Source organism: Melanotaenia boesemani, chromosome 22, assembly GCF_017639745.1.
Source record: "Melanotaenia boesemani isolate fMelBoe1 chromosome 22, fMelBoe1.pri, whole genome shotgun sequence".
NCBI classification, from domain to species: domain Eukaryota; kingdom Metazoa; phylum Chordata; class Actinopteri; order Atheriniformes; family Melanotaeniidae; genus Melanotaenia; species Melanotaenia boesemani.
In genome coordinates this window covers 23,788,143-23,800,639 of record NC_055703.1, presented here as the reverse complement: position 1 = coordinate 23,800,639, position 12,497 = coordinate 23,788,143, and the positions used below count along the sequence as shown (strand labels likewise).

At 38.6% G+C, this 12,497-nt stretch overlaps 1 protein-coding gene across 1 annotated transcript in view; it reads right to left on the bottom strand.

Annotated features, from left to right (window-relative positions):
• ncoa1 (nuclear receptor coactivator 1) overlaps positions 1 to 12,497 on the bottom strand; it is a 57,769-nt gene that overhangs the window by 27,689 nt on the left and 17,583 nt on the right. The window contains exon 2 of the mRNA XM_041975018.1: positions 7,992 to 8,210. The gene's annotated coding sequence lies outside the window, so the exon portion shown is untranslated. The remainder of the gene's footprint in view (positions 1 to 7,991; positions 8,211 to 12,497) is intronic.

The window sequence follows — 12,497 nt, the reverse complement described above, 5'->3', positions numbered from 1 at the left end:
AGTTTCTTCCCGTGATTTGGTATGTTGCATGTTAGGATGGGAATTCTTAGCATGTGTAAAATTAATTTGTGCTGCATGGATCTCACTCAGCCCCATGTACAGTTTTACTGATTTAAAAAAAAATCAGTGAGGAAGAGGTTAAATAAAGCAAACAAATAAAATTAAAAAAGGGTCAAATTTGTTGTCAAGGCGGTGTTTTGCTTGTGCATTTGATGGCATACAGATGCAGAAGGTAGCAATATTTTCATCAACCCTTAATTATAGCTACAAAAAAAAAAAATAAATAAATAAATAAATATTCCCTGGGTAAAACAATATCTCAAAGTCTAAAATGATTTTTTAAGCCAACATATTTAGTAGTAAATCAAACTAAATACTCAGCCAGTAAATATTAAATCTGATTACCTAAAAACATACTTTTTTGCTGAGTAATCGTTTCTGCTGCAAAGTAAATGGCCTCTTTTTGAATGAAAAGAAGAGAAGCGCCATCCTTCCTAAATGTCCTTGATATGTTTCCATTTATCATTGTTGACAAGCCAAAATGAAGCCAGTGCATTTCTGGGAATTGGCACATTAACAATTTGTTGACAGTAGAAAACACAAGTTGCCATAATTACATCTAATGATGTTCCGAGCAACACCAAATGCATCCGCTTAACGCTCTGCACCCCTTTACCTGATATAGATGATTTCATAGATTCATTTTGGTGTGTGAACATGCTACAGCTGCATGCTAATTCTATAATAATACATGTAATGATCCATTTTTCTACAGAGTGAAGCCTATGTGCATTTAGTTGATAAGTTCATCAGCTGTGAACAACAAGCCGTCATCATATTTACGGGCTTTCCTGTTTCTTTGCTCCTGTGATCTTGAACAACGGCTTCTCCCATCTGGCGAGTGTTTATGAGCAACTCCACATCATTAATAGAGCTAGCAAGCTTTGTTTCCACATCCCAACCATGACAAAAGTTTATATGTAATTGGATGAACTTGATGAACTGCAGTCTTAGTCTACTACACGCAGACAAACAGTCCTGCAATCCTCACACTTATTGCAAATAACAACATAGATTAAAGCACTCAGTGTGAGGCATCAGCAGGATGCTGCTTGGATCAATGTACTCGACTGCAGTATTCTACAAAACAAGACTAAACCTTTAACTTGTTCTTCCTCAGTTGCCTTTTCTACAGTTTCCATGATCTGAATATAATATATTATATTACATAAATAAGGCATAAGAAGGAAAAGGCTGGACTCTCATTCTTTGCCTAACATATGCAGAAACATAAATCAAGACTGATACTTTAATAAATTTGGAGTAAAATCAACAGTCTGCAGGAATAAAGAACACAAATATTCATCTAATTAATACGGCCAATTGTCTACGATAGAGTTTAGACTAGAGTTTACAATGGAGTTTAGATCCTGGCTAATCAATTCATTCTTACAAGGGCCACAGTCCTGCAGATTTTCAATGTCTCCCTGTTGTATTTTGCCATTTTAAATAAATCTGGTCCCCACCTGGATTTGTAAAAGTTTCAATTCACTCCTCATTTCTCTGAATTTGGCTTCAAAGCCACCAGACTTTCTTTCAATCTCTTTAAGTAATCTTGAGCAAAAGTACTCAAAAATTTTCTGAAGGTCTTTCAAACTTTTTCCTTTGACGTTGGCTGCTACTTCGCTCATTTTCAGTTCAGTACTTGTACCAGAATATTTTCATTTCAACAATGACCTATGAATCATTCAGGCATGAAATCAGGCACCTAAACAAATAAATGAACCAAATTTTGTGTCAACACATAACAGATAAGTTAGCAAAGATGGCATGTTCAACTGTATCATCAGCAGCCTGTCACAAGGACACATTTTCCTCACATTTCTTTGGGACACTCAAATTTTGACAGACATAAAATATTCAGCTGTTGGCCAAAGCATAATCAGGTATCATCTCCGTAGGAGGCCATTTTTAATGAAGGTAAAACAGGAAGACAATGGTACAAGAACTGGACTGAAAATCAGAGGTAACAGTTCTGATGGGAGGGACGAATCCTCCACAGAGCCTGGACCTTAACATTATAAAAGCAGTGTGGGATCATCTGGACAGACAACGGGAAAAAAATGGCAGAAACATCCAAAGAAGAGCTTTGGAAAGTCCTTGAAAAAGTCCGGAGAACTATTCCTGAAGACTACTTAGAAATGAGAAATATCAAGAAAGCTTGTCTAAGAGGTTCAGGATGGCCGTTGCACCCAATTTTGACTTTCAAGCTTGTTAGAAATGAACAAACTCTTTTTAACACTTAAAGTAACCATTGTGGATCAAATCAAAGTGCTCCTGTAATTTCCTGTCAGGTCTCAAGCAGCCGGGAATTTAGACCGACTGGATGAGCCCCAAACGGGAGGCATTCACCAGCATCGAGTTCACACTTCAAACACTTTTCTTCCAATTAATAACAAACACATATGCACACATGCAAAACATGCAAAACTGACGAAAGAAAATCCAAGTTACTATTAAATAAAATTTTCATGCTGTAATCTTTGAGTGGAAAATTTCTAAAATGCTTTTGTACTTTTGCCGTAAGTCATTGTGTTATCATTCTGTAATGGAATTCAGCACATTTACTGAGTGAAGCCAAATTTGGGCCAAAACAAAAATGCATTTTTGGACCAAGCGTTTTTCGCTATCTGGGTGATTTTTTTCAGCCCCTGTACAGTACTGGCACTCACTGATCCAGGCCAATCCCACGCTGAGAAAGTTTAGGTGTATCCGCTAAAGTTTTTTATTGTTTGGCTGTTTCGGCCACATGAAACCAGTGTTTTTATTTAAACCAGAAAATAAATCTGAAAATGCCGCAGTTGTGTTTTTGTATTTACCATCCAAATGCTTCTTTCTTGAACCGATAAAACAAAAGCCCGAACCCTGCCCACACAAGTTTTGGCGTATTTCTGTGGTCCGCATTGCAGCGCTACTTACAGGCCTGGCATATGCACTGTACTGCTTAAAATTATTTCTTCTTTATGAGCAACATTTTTAAAACTCAATTTTTATTTCTGTGTTGGTGTTTCCCCAAAGTCATCTTATTCTTGTTCATTTATTGCTCAACAAAATGAACATAACTATGATGTAAATCACAGCAACAAAGATGTCAATATATTAAAAAAAAACTAAACAAAAACAGATTTTATGATAAAAAGACTAATCGGCAAAGATAATTACTGACTGTTAAAGATGAGTCTGTGAAAGAATAATCTCTGCTGCTACGTTACTGTCCTTCTCTGATGTACCTGAAAAGGTACATACCTAATTCACAGCAGTGCTGAACGTTTGACAGCTTGCACAGTTTGAACTTCTAAGCTGTGTTACATGTGACTGAAACACCCATAATTAGTTACAGCTGCAGTGAGCTCCCAGCCTCAGTTCTGAGTCACACTTTCACACACATCAGGCTCGCAGTAATCAGCAAAGAGCGACAAAAAAAAACGTATACAAGCAAAAGCAGTTACCATCCTGACCCACACACCTGTACACCAGGTCAGCCTCCTGCACCTTCTGACCTCTCCCGCTCCCCCCTCTCCGTGTGACGTATGGGGGAGGATTGAGCCTTCAGCCGCCGAAGAGGAAAAAGAAAAAGCAGCAGCAACAGCACAACAGAGCCAGCCCTCTAAGAGATATAGTCCACCGCCTCCACAGACTCCCCATTACAACCAGCAGCCGTCTCGTAAGGTTTTCTACCTCAAAGCGTCCTCCGTCTTCGGTCATACAAGTGTATGCACTCATGCATTCAAAAGTGGCGATGTATGGTTTGCAGGGAGGAGTGAGGAAGAGACCACCAGGTAGAGAGTGGGTAGTGAGGGATGGAGAATTACCAGGAGATAAGAGAGGGATGAGACACCAAAGAAATTCTGTTTTTCTTATTAGTAATACTTATCTTAATCCAACCTTAAACAAGGATGAGTGTTAAGACTCCTTGAAGCTTAATGAGTGCATTCCTCTTGATCTTCCTGTACAATTGACACACCAGCCTAAGAACTCTTTATTTTCCAACCATCTTTTTTTTTCGTGAATTTTTTCACTGTTCTAAATTGATATATATAGGCTATATTCTTTATATAGAATATATAAAGAATATAGCCAAAGGGAAATTAAACTTAATGTGAATTAAACTGATGTTAACCTCTAACATGATGCAAGGAGTTTTTTGTTTGTTTTCTTTAAACAAAGCCATACACAACAGTGATTTTCTACATCAGATCACCATGCTGCTCATGCACGCTGCAGGGCCACCCCTCTTTGTTAGATGAAGGTGGTACAGCCCATGAGAAGCTGCTCAGTCACTGTTGCTACGGCCCACCCTCTGTAATATAGGACATAAGCAGAGAGTGTATACAGCTGTAGTCAAGCAGAGCTACAGTGAAACTGACTCATTCATTCATCTTGTGCGTGCAGATAATACATGAACACATGGACAGGTGAAAACAAGCAGGAGCTCATCTTAGATCTTCACCACTGTCACTCCATTGGCGGGATTAAGTGAGCAGCAGTGACGTGGGAGGATGTCTGCATGTGACTTCCACGTGAGGGCAGGTGTAGGGTTAGTTTACTCATAATTCAATCAATATACAAACAGAATGCCTTTATACCACCAACATCCTGCTTCTACTAAACCCAAGTGTTTCTAAATAGATGAAAAGGTAATTTTCTGAAATAAGACACAAGCTGATGATTCTCCATCGACTATGAAGGCTCCTTGTCTAACTCCGAGGACATGTCAATCTGACCCTCAAACACAAGCTGTGACCTTCGGTTTATGCACAACACAGTAAATGGATTCGCTTAATTTTACAGAGTGCAGCAATCTTGCTTTCCAAAAAACAAAAAACAAAACATGACCCCGTCTCTGTGGATAATTTATCCAAGCCAAATGACTTACAAGACATAAAGAGGGCTCCTGCTCCATCTGAGCTTGTGTCTCATTAACAAGGAGGTTTTACTCTGAATAAAAATCTAGATGCAGCTTAAATAATTCAAAATCACCACAGCAGATAAGACAAATTTTCTACCCATACTCTTCCTACGTAAGGAATTTAAATTAAAATAAAAGAACTTCTCTGAGGACAGTCATATTATCAGTTCATAATTAACCACTGCTGATCAGAGCATTCGTTACACAACCTCACCTTTATAATCACTGTTAATCAATGCATTGTAGTTGAATGCTGATTCTAGTTTTTTAAAATTAATGATGACTCAAGTGGCATTCACACCAGGATAGTCCGAGGAGACGCTGTTCAACTGGGCGGCGATTTCCAGAAAAATTTCACACCTCCCTCTGGTTTGGTTTGCCTTCTGCGCCTAACTAAAGCGGATCAAACTACCTGGACAACATCACATAGTAACAACTGCTCTCCAAGGGACAATACTTCTTAAAACAATGACTGATCAATAATGAAAAAGCAAGAAGAAGAAGAAAACCGAGTGCCTTTATTGGACAGGACCGAAATAAGAAATCGTTTTGCTTCCACCAGTCCCTTCACCACAAGTAAACAGTAAACATCGATGCATTCTGATGCGGTTGATGTTCACACTGCAACTAACAAATCGTACTACCTGTGGAAGCAAACCAATCAAACCAAAGCAATCCGTTTAAAACAGACAAAGCAGCAGCAGTGTGAATGCACCCTAATAGCTTATCGAGAAAAAAAATCTCAATTCGTCCACTGAACGGAAGTTTGAAGCCTGTAAAAGATTTTTTTTATACTATGACATCAAAACTAACAAAAACACCAGGGAAAGGTTAACAAAAATTATGAGAAGCTGTTAAATATGGTTTGAGAGCATGCCTTGAGCATTAATTTAAACACACACAACCTTTAAAAGTCACTGCTTCTCAAACTACTACCCTGTTAAACTCCAGTCCATTGTTCCACACCATCTGTGTACACCCAGATCCAGGATGTTTACCAAGAGTTAGAAATAACCTTGGACTCCACACAGCTCCACAGACACTACAACTCTTAGTCCTTAGTGTATAGAAAAGCCAGCGGCCTGCAGTGTTGGTGAAAGCCAGAGGACTGGAACCCACAGTCACTGGGTTATTTGGTAAATCGTACATACAACATGTATGGTTCAAACATATGAATATAAACACACTCACAGGCTACTTGAGCAGGTCCATGTGTTCAGCTGCTTGTTAACACAAATAATTAACGACCCTATGGCATCAATTCTACACATTTAGTCATGCAGACATGATCAAGCATCAGAATGAGGAAAAAATGAGATTTAAATGACTCTGAACATGGCATGGTTGTACTTCAGAAACTGCTGATTTGCTGGGATATTTACACACAACCATCTCTAGGGTTTCCAGAGAATGGTCTGAAGAAGAGAAAATATCCAGTGAACAGCAGTTGTCTAGACCAAAATGTCTTGTTGATGTCAGAGGAGAATGGACAGACTGGTTGGAGATGATAGAAAGACAACAAGAAGTCAAATATTCACAGGCTTCAATTAAGGTATGCAGAATCTGAACACGCAACATGTTTAACCTGGAAGCAGATGGGCTACAGCAGCAGAAGACCACACCGGGTGCCATAAAGTGGAGGGAATCTTTAGGCATCTCACAATCTAGTTACAATTCTGGTGGCTGTGATGTGATTATAGAATAAATATTGATGCCTCCTTTTGCTGTCCAAATGGAAATGTGCAACATGACTCCAACGGCCTCCACTGTCACCAGATCTCAGTTCAATAGAGGAGCTTTGGGATGTGGTGGAACGGGAGATTCTCATCACGGATGTGCAGCTGACAAATCTGCAGCAACTGTGTGATGCTCTCATGTCAACACGGAGCAAAACCTCTGAGGAATGTCATGATAGCATCTATGTAGACAGTAAGGACTGCTTATTTTCCTTTTAATCTTCAACACAGAGACTTCATCTTAACTTCTCATATATGGCCTTGTATCTAATACTTTCATACACCACAACAATAAATGTTGTTCAAAGTTGTACTGACTAGATATACAACCACAACTGTTAACTTACTCTGCAAAACAGAGAACGATCATGTAAAAAGCTGCCCTTTCAAAATAAATACAACCCAACACTCGCTTTGAAATTTTAAGTATGTTTGCATAACTCATATTTGTGTGCTTGCCTCAGCCCGTTTTAATTCATTCTGATTTATCTTTGCAGCTTTAAAAATTTACTTTGGATTAGTCCTGAATAGATTCAGAAGAGAAAGAAAATAAAAGGTTTTGATGCTATAAAAGATGCACATGCTTAAAAGGTCTGGATATGCCTGTAAACCACACAACAAACAGCACATAAAGTCTGCTTGAAAGAGGGCAACATGATGAATTATATGAACAGTTAAGCCATTAATCGAATGGTTTAGGAGCTGAAAATAATCTTTTATTTATACTAAGTAGAGATAATCCTGCAGTTTATTAAGGAAAAGATACCACATTCCTGTAGAGGCTGGTTTAATACACTGAAACCAAAACAGGTGATCCAATAAAACAAGATAATTGATAATGTTATCTAACGCTTCCAATCATTTCAAAACATACAGATCAATCATGAGAGCCAAATCACAAAACAAGCATGATACAAATTAAGATGCTTGTTTGCAAAAGAAATCCACATTTTCTGCTTAATACAACCAAGAAGCAAGCTGGTGTATTTTTTAACATCTCTCTGAATATTAAATGCTGACCTTTGTTCATAGCCGCTGCTGACATCCTGCAAACATGGCCTACAGCCTTAGTTTGCAGCTCAATATGCACATTAAAATGTTAAATAAAACATGATTCGGTCAATAAAGTCAGTATGGAGAGGATATATTGTACAAATGTGTTTGCAATCTGCAGGGGTAAAAATCCCAACAGGCTTTGAGCTGCAATAGTATAGAAAAACACTGTTCACCTGAGGCTTCCACATACAAACAGAGGTCACAATGCTGAGCAGCCACACTGTACTTACTTGATCTAGGGCTCCAGTGGATGAGTCATGTGGCAGCTGTGGTGGCTTTGTTCAGAGCTCTGAGCAAAGCTGAGGGGGAAGAAGCAGACGCTGCAGGTGGTGTCAGCGGTGGGCAAACAGCTTTAAGTGGAGATGACGGAGCGCTGATGGTGGGGTTATGGCTCTGAGGCCGCCCCGTCACATGGCAGCATCCCTGGTGCAGGAGAAGCCTGTTGGCCTCTGATTGGAAAAGAGAAAAGAGAGAAAACGGGTCAGAAAAAACAATGCAGCAGTGCCATGCATAAAATAGAGTTGCAATGTCAATTTTTCACCTGACCTTGCATAAATAATGCTGTACACTGAAAGTTAATTTGTCATAGGGCTCGCACACAACCACCATGTGATCCTCACACTGGGAAAGTGATAAAATCTGTTCGTTTAAAAGGATTAGTGAGATACAACACTGAAAGACTTGCTCTCTGTGTAGAACCACTCCATTTTGGGTTTATAGATTAATCCAGCAGCCGTTTTGTGTGTTACACCAACTTGTGGTGCCACCAGTGTTGTGATGTAGAGTCCTAATTACATCGAATCTGTTACCGCCTGCCAACATGAACAGCAGCACTGAAAGCTGGCATGACTACGTTTGAAAGTTGTCCACAGTCGCTGATACATTCGGACATTCAGACAACGTCCCCTGAATGTTGCTTTGTTAGCTGGGTTAGCTCATTAAATTAGCCAGAGTAACAAACACTGCCCACTGCGGCACATTAAGTTTGACGGCAACATGGATACGTACAATTTAGTGACTGACAACCGTTACCAAAAAGTTTACTGTGCTGGTCGCTGTTGGGATGACATACTGCCACCAACAGACAGGGAGTGTGCGTTGGAAAATATTAATTAAAGATCTGTGTTCTTCATTGGGCTGGGCGATATGGAATAAAATAAAAATCGCGATTTTTTTAGAACCGAATCCGATTTTCGGTTTTTAATCTATTTTTTCTTTTCTTTTACAAAACATAAATAAACATTTATTTATTTATATAAATGAATGCCAGCAAAAATTTAGCATATTATGTCATTACTTTTCCACCATATAAACAACTTCATATCTTACATAGAAATACGCAACACAACTACATCCGTGATCTCTTTCCATCTGGATCCTTATCAAACAGGATCCACTGCAGGAATAATTCCCCTGATGAAGGTTGTCTCTTAACTAGGGTTTGTGGGCTGAAGTTGACTTCTGCATCTCTTAGTGAGCAACATTTCTAACTGCAGTTATACGCACAGCTAAATCCCAGGCGTGAGAGAAGGGTCACTTCACTGAACATCTGTCGGACAAACACCGTTCTGGTGAGGAGGGAGGGCTAAGTTTGCTGCTAGCTAACTATGGAAAAAAAATCCAGATTTTCATAAAAATAAATCACCAAAAAAGGAAAATTCGATTTATCGATTTTAACGATTAATCGCCCAGCCCTAGTTCTTCACATTCAGTGTTTTTCCACAACTGAAAATTTCTACCTCAGTACCTCAGGATTTCCTTGACATCATTAAAAATTATCACAATTCTCTTTGACATGCACAGAAATCCTACTGCAGTAATGGCAGAGGGATTTCTGGTATTTGTCCAGAGTCGTCTATACCCTCCTCTCTAACAGATTCTGACTGTGATGTTGCTAACCAATAAGATTTAGCCACAAATAAAAGGCTAACACTTCAACCATGAGGCTGTCGGTATTAGGTATACTATTTGCTTCACACACGTTAGCGCTCATGCTTCATTACAGCACACACCTCAACTTTCAAACAGATACTGCACGGATTCGTCTGCCCCTGATTTTTGGGACTGCTGACATGACATCCGCTGCACAGCAGCCAACAGCTGGCTATTTAGCTACCCAGCAGGTGGGAACAGACTGAATGCAGTGAAATCCTCACACACTACTCTGTCAACTTCCACAGCTTCACGTCTCATAATCACAACAGTCTGTCAACATACTGAGAACGAACATCAGTTTACAAAGTCATCTTTCTCCAGTACTAACACTAATTATGTTGTTAATTATGAGAGGCAGCGAGTCGCCGGCAGCTGGGAGAAAACTGAATCAGGAGTCCTGTAAAACGCAGCAGATTAACTTACAGCAGCAATAATCCAAATATCCGTTTACAAGACTGTGAGGACATTAAATATATCTAAACGAGTCTTCTTCCATTATTTTAATAGTTTCATTATACAGATTTGTTCATATACAGCATCTACAAATGCCAAAATGTTGTATTAAAGGTAACTTTTCTTAAAAGTACAAACATGAAACGTAAATATAAACTAACATTATGCACATCTTTTCATTTATGCAGTTTCTGTTCACATCTAGTTTTAAATCCAAACCTGCAGCTTGTGACTAAATGAAACGAGTCCACTGTGGCAGGACAGCATTTCAGTGCATTTTTTTTCCCCCAAAGTTTTTAGTTCAAATACTGAACTGGACTGTTCACAACTAACATTTACTCATGTAATTGTAATATCTTTGGATTGTTGTGGTCACAGCTGTGTAGTCAACTAGACAAAAGATAACACAAAACATTGATTTTCAAGCGCATGAGTGGATGTTTGTCCTTCTGTGTTGGACTGTGATGGACTGGTGAACCTGCCCATTGCCTGATAGCAGCTGGGACAGGTACTGGAAAAAGCAGTATGGTCAATTGACGGATGTTTTTTTTTAAATGTTAGGCTGATTACACACTATTTGACAGAGTTTTTGGTTATCATTTATGATGGGGTGTTAACCACATTAACCACTGAATGAGAGAATTCCAGAAGTAGATTGCCTATTCCGCTGTCCACACAACATGTCCACAGTGTCTTGATCTGAGCCTCGAGTTCTCCGCAGAACTTATCTGAAAAATCAGTCAGTACCTCTAGTAAACATGTCTAGAAGTGGCATTGGACTTGGGTTTCCTTTTTTCTTTTTCCCATTTTCCCGCATGTGGAGGGTGCTGCTTCTAGTTTAACACATTCTTGGTAAACCAAAGCATGTTTTGGAGGTGGTGTAACAACTTGCTCGTGTTGTCGCCTCTGTTGAAAACTTTAGATTGACAGCAACTGCAGTAAACCGTTAAAACCGAAGTATCTTCAAACACAACATGCAGCTCGTTTTTAGTTCCCAAAGGTGTTCTTGTGTCATCATGTTTAACTTCAATGTCTACAGCGGCTTTGCTTTCACCGTCCATTTTTCACCACTCAGCACCTCCAGTAACACTGGTGCTCTGTGCGTGCATGTTAAGCGGTAGCTCACAAATGAGACGACTCAGAGAGCAGAAAGAGCTGGAAGAGCTGACTCCTGGTGGGGAAAACTGAAACTTCAGAAGGGACAGGACTTTATTTTGACTGACACATCATGCAGCCAATCACATGCAAGGAAAGACTAGGATCATACCATCATGCGAAAGAAAGGAGGGAGGGCAGAACAGTTTTACAGTGAGAGAGAGAGATGGGGAGTCAGATTTAAACAAGTGCATCAGGAAACAGTGGATAAACTAGCTAGCAGCTAAAGTAGCTATTTTTTAAATAAAAAAATCATGTAAGGCTTTTATGAAAACACTGAATAAAAAAACTGATTAGCAATTATGAATGATTTATATGTTGGTACAATAGGCTTAAACAGAAGCTTTGAATGATACTAAATGAAGACATGTTTTGGAGCTGAAAGACAGATCTTAGAAAACAGACAGACTCCTCATCCCTATCTAGCAGTGCAGCGACGAAAAAGCTGCTCCCCCTCAAACAGTTTCCCCTGCTCCCGGTTCAAAATGTTTTCTAGGGTGTTTAAACCAAGACAACGTCATATAGTAACAAAAATAAAAAATGTAAAAGGACAGAGGACTTTGTCTTATTTTCATCTATTAATTTTAAACAGATGGCTGTTAGTCTTCACAAAGATTACATTCAATATCTACTTATAGCATTACAGGAGTTCAAAAAGCAGTGGTCAAAATTATTTGTATGATAATCTGTTAAAAATCAGGTTATCATGACAGCCAAATAAAGGGGCATAAAATAGGGCATTTAAATATAAATAATTGTGTAATATTCAGGTATTTCCTGCTGCTGCATCAATCTGCACTGATTTTTGGCATAACATGTTCTACACCTTAAAAACTATTTTAAAACATTTTTTGGCCATATAGGACCTTTTTCATACCAGAACCGTACACATTTTGCTCGAGTATTTATTCCAATCTGCAGGACTTGTAATTTCTTCTGATGAAGAACTCAAATAATAAATAACAATAAGCATAAACTGCAGCCTCTTGCAGACACAGGTACACACACATACATATATATATATATATATATATATATATATATATATATATATATATATATACACATATATAAAATGTATATATATATACACATATATAAAATGTATAACAAAATAATAAAAAAAAATAAATGAATAAAAAAAGTGAGTTAAAAAATAAACTGTAATTAGACCTCACCTCATTCTGATCTTA